We start from the raw sequence: 5,241 nt of genomic DNA, 5'->3' as shown, positions 1-5,241 counted from the left end.
ATGTTCATTTTTTTACCAAAATAAGAGGGATCATACAAGATGCATGTTATAGTTTATTTAGTACTGACCTGAATAAGATATTTCACATAAAAGAAGTTTACATATAGTCCACAAGAGAAAATAATAGTTGAATTCATAAAAATGACCCCGTTCAAAAGTTTACATGCCCTTGATTCTTAGTACTGTGTTGTTAGCTGAATTATCTGAATGACCTGCATGGTTTTATCTTCTGGAGCATCTGTGAGCGTTTGAACCTTCTGTAATAGCTGCATATGAGTCCCTCAGTTGTCCTCAGGGTGAAAAGATGGATCTCAACATCATACAGTCATTGTTGGAAAGGGTTCAAATACACAAAAATGCTGGAAAACCACAGAATCTGTGGGAGCTGAAGGATTTTCCTGAAGAACTGCAGACAGTTGAACTTAATTAAAAAAATTGTTGCTAAGATGGCAATCCTGACTTGAACTACGGGTGATGCATAGAGTCAAATAGAACCTACGATAATGGTGCAGATTTTTGTGAGACTGTCCTAATGCAATATTACATTAACTTTGACAGCCCTAAATTCTATACAAGAAACACTAGAATTCTTTACACACAGCACAAGGTGTAATGACACATTGTTTTGCCCCCCTTTGATATAATCTGCCCTGATCATCAGCTCCTTTGCCTCATACACATTTTTTTTAGTTCAGAGTTATCCACCATTTACACTAAACTAAAGCCAGGCTGCATACAATTTCCCTTCTGTCCCACCAATGTGCAACAGGTGTAAAGTGAGGGCATCATATATTGTTTTTATTGTGATTTTTATTATGATGGAATCATGTATTGTAACAGATACAAGATACAGTATGTAAGATGTTTTTAAAGTTTAAATCTGATATTTGTTTTATGTTGCTAAAACATAACATCAAAATGATGTATAGAGAAAAAAAACTGTGTACGGTCAGGATTTTCACTCAACATGAAAGGTGTCAATGTTTCAGATTCATATTTTTTTTTATTTTTTCAGCTGACTAGGTGCTTGTATGTATTATTATACTGTTACATATACTAAACGGTATATTCCCTTCTTTGATCATATTTACCAAGGGTACCAACAATTCTGAACATGTGTGTACGTCGACAAACACAGCCATTTAACTGCAGAATTAACCACTGCATTTAACATCTGAAAACCTTTAGAAAAACAATCCAGAGTTTCAGTATAACCAAATTCTAATTTTACACTGCTGTTTTTCTTCCTTTCATCCTCTTCCCACAGATGACAGGCAGGTATTTTCAGCTTTATTTGACTTTACTGTAGCTATGAAGACAAGCTTGCAACAATCCACTGACTCAAACATTAAGTGAATGCTAATATCATCTGAGATTGATCGCCTCCGACCCAAACGCCGCCGTGGGAATGTGAGTGAGTCAGCGTTCTGGGTGCAATTCAGCTAAAGACCTGAAAAATAAAAATGAGAATGGCCATCTGGCCACAGTCTGAGCAGAAACATCATGGATGATAACCCTCCACAGAGTCTGAAGATATGTGGATAAGGAGAGAGAGGGGGTGGGTGGAAGGTGAGAGATGAAGAGAGAGAGAGAGAGAGCAGTGGGCTGTTAGTAATCACTAAGAGGTTTGTATGTTTGGGTTGAGAGCAAAGCCAAAGCAAGTCCTGGTCCAGACGTGCTGTGGCTCCAGCTGTGTTGTGATTGCGGGGTCCATGACAGCTCAAGCCACAGAAGCTGTGTTTTATAGCAGCGTGTTTAATACGTCTTCAGTGCGTACTGAGCATGGACCGTCAGCTGGCATCTCACACCCTTACTCTTCTCAGCTGTTCGAATATTAACACGCCAATCATGTGCAGTCAGATATTGATGCTATTTTAAGATGATGTTCCCTCTTCTGAAGAACACAAAAAGAGATGCTTTGCTCAATGCATTTCATGCAATGAAAGCTGACAGTGGAACAGTGAAATAAAGTGTCTTTGCATAATATTAACATTAATATTATCAATTGAATTGCACTGACACTATCGGATGAGAGCAAAACATGAACTGAATAGAGCTTAATAAAGACAGTGTTGTCTTTGGTAGAGCTGAATTTGTTTTTTATCTGATGAACTCAATACTGTTCACCATTTAACTGCAATGTGTAAGCAGCATCCCTCCACCTCCCCATCTCCTCCTTCATTCCTGTTATTCTCCCTCTGTGTAGTACTGCAATGGGGGCGGGGGGATTACCAAGCTGGTTTACCCTTGACCATCAGGACTGGATGGACAGGGGAACCTGTGAAACTATATGTAAAATGTTTATTACATGGCGGCTGATTTATAAGATCATTATGGCTCTTGAGGTGGTTTCATATGGTGAATTTACTGCAGATTTACAGTAATGTGTGATCATTTGTCCTTTTAATCTGCATTTCCACCGCTGGAACTTTACCCAGGAACTAGGGACTTTGGGCTGGTACTCAGTGTGTTTCCACCACAGGAACCAGGGTCTAAATAATAGTAGTTTAGAAGTTTTAAAAGTATTTCAGGCGAGAATGTAGTTAAAACTCAAATCTGTGGTTTATTTATAAAGACAGTGCCTATTTAAAAATGTGTTTCACAGATTTCGGAGACGGTCAGCTCCACGTGATCAGCAGGAGCTCAGTGATCGTGTATCCGCCGAGAGCGGTCTCAACTTGTCTAGTGCTTCTGACATTTGCCGCTGGCTCTGATGTCTCCTTAGTGGTTAAACATAAAATATAATTCGTTTTGGGTAAATCTAACAGGAAATCTTTGGTCTGTATTCAATTTATCTATATGTTAAAATGAAAATAAAAAGAGGCAGTTGATATATTTCGTTTCATTGTAATGTAAGTTAGGCTGTATATATATATATACACACATTTCCCTGAATTAAGTACATTTCTGCGGCTATTATTATGTTTAAATGAAAACGAAAGAAGGCAGTGGTATAAATATTCTATTTCATTTAACTGTAAATATACAGTGAGGAAAATTGCAGTAGCCAAGGTGAGCTGACTGATGTCATCAAGTACGCTGCTGTTTGCAGAATTACCGGACTTGGATTGTGCCGTCCACGGGAGATCACACTCCCAAGTCCAAACTACTGAGGATGCAAGTCCAAAATTTGCATACTTTGTATTGAGAAACGCGCACAGACCTACGTCACCAGACTATTTGCCTAATCTTCACGGTACTTTAGACCGCGGTGGAAACACAGAAAGCAGCAGGTCTGGGGGGAAATAGTTCCTGGGGGAAAAAGCTCCTGGTACAGGTTTTCCGGGTAATTTCGGTGGAAACGCGGCATTAAACACAAACTAGTGCTCTTTCAGCACAAGTCAACACCATGTTTCTCTGTCCACTCGTAATGTATGTTTTCTGAAGCGGACATTGCCCCGGGGGACAGACAGACTGTAACTGCACTAATCTTGACCCAAAGCCTGACACTCTCTCTGAAGTCTATATCCCAAGCTCAGATCTGACGCCCTCTGGTCATATTCTCCCTTTAGATCAGTGTTTTACTGAGAGCTGACGGCAGAGAACAGGAACAGGATTGTTATAGCAATGATTAGCAGCCATTAAATTGGACTGCTATAAAAAAATTTTTCAAAAACTTTAATCACCTAATCATTTCATGATTCACTTTCCCAAACCCATCTGAATTTCTTTCATCATTCGAAATTATTGGATGAATCTTCATTCATTGTATTCCATGCACTTCATGCTTGCTGAAAAGCAGGTCCTCCTCTCCACTATAAAATATTTATCATCAAAACTATTTGGAATCAAGGACCTTTTACATGTTAGGTGAATGTGATGACCACTACTCTTCAGAAACCTCACATGTGCTCTATTGAAGAAATGTTTCAGACAGATCATTTATAGCTGGAGTACGATGGCATTTTAGTGCGACATTAAATAACTGTAAAAATCTAAGATTACAAGATTAAAGTGTTAATATTTTGAGAATAAAGTAGAAATTATGAGAATAAAGTTGAAATATTTCGAGAAAAACGGTAGAAAATTAAGAGATTAAAGATGTAATATTTTGAGAATAAAGTCAAAATTTCAAAATAAGTCGAAATATTACGCAAATAAAATCTAAATTTATAAAGTATATTCTAGTCTTTTGCACATGCAAATGTCCCGGATTGGGAGCACCGGGAGATATTCCAAAATCTCAGCTTTCAAAATCTGTCAGTTTTATAGCGAAACACAAGAAATATGTATATTACGATAATGTATTTTCACACTCTTTAATGTGGCGTGAAAGATCGCTGTATTCGCTTCAGTTTAAGCGGCATCTGAGTCAACCATCTTTCCGATTACAATAATGAGCCATTATTTTCATTATAAATTAGGCTATATGCTTTTTTATGCCTTCTGATGTTCCTTCACTTTTATATCTTGCTGTAAACTTGAAATAAAGAGGAAAAAAACATTTATAATTTGTATTTCATGATAAAACTGACAGAATTTGAAATCCAGGCCATTTGCATGCACAATATGCTCAATATAGGCAATATACTCTCAAAATATTATATCTCTAATTTCTACCATTTAAATTCTCAAAACATTTCGACTTTATTCGTGAAAAATTCCGACTTTTATTCTTGAAATATTTCAACTTTATTCTTATAATATTTTAACTTTATTTTCACAATATTTTGTCTTTATTCTTGAAATATTTAAACTTTATTTTCGTAGTATTTTGACTTTATTCCCGTAATTTCGACTTTATTCTTGAAATATTACTATTTTAATCTCGTAATTTTAGATTTTTACATTTTTTTAACAGGGCACTAAAATGCTGTCGTACAGGAGAAAAATTGCACATTAGATGTTTTTAGTATGGTCTGTTTCTTGTTGACAGTAAGGTGATTAAATGGAAAGAAAACTGAGACATTCCCATAAGTCTCTTGCTTCTTGGATGTTTCTCTTGCTTTTTTCTCTTTAGATTAAAACCTTTTATTCTTCTAATATTTCAGAAAAATCTCAAAAACATCACACACTGTGCAGCAAGGAAAATATTGGTAACATTTTTGTTTATAGGCCAATTCTTACTATAACCTAGTTGCTTTTTAGCATGCCTATTACTAGTATATTGGCTGTTAATTGGAACTTGTAAAGCACATATTGCCTTATGCCTTATTCTGTTGGACCATATTATTACCATATTATTAGTTTTGGTTTAGATCCAAGATAGCGCCACAGACTGCCCCCTAATTGTTTGGCTTT

Source organism: Cyprinus carpio, chromosome B20 (genome assembly GCF_018340385.1).
Source record: "Cyprinus carpio isolate SPL01 chromosome B20, ASM1834038v1, whole genome shotgun sequence".
NCBI lineage: Eukaryota > Metazoa > Chordata > Actinopteri > Cypriniformes > Cyprinidae > Cyprinus > Cyprinus carpio.
The sequence above is the reverse complement of the archived record's forward strand: the minus strand, read 5'-3'. Positions refer to the sequence as shown.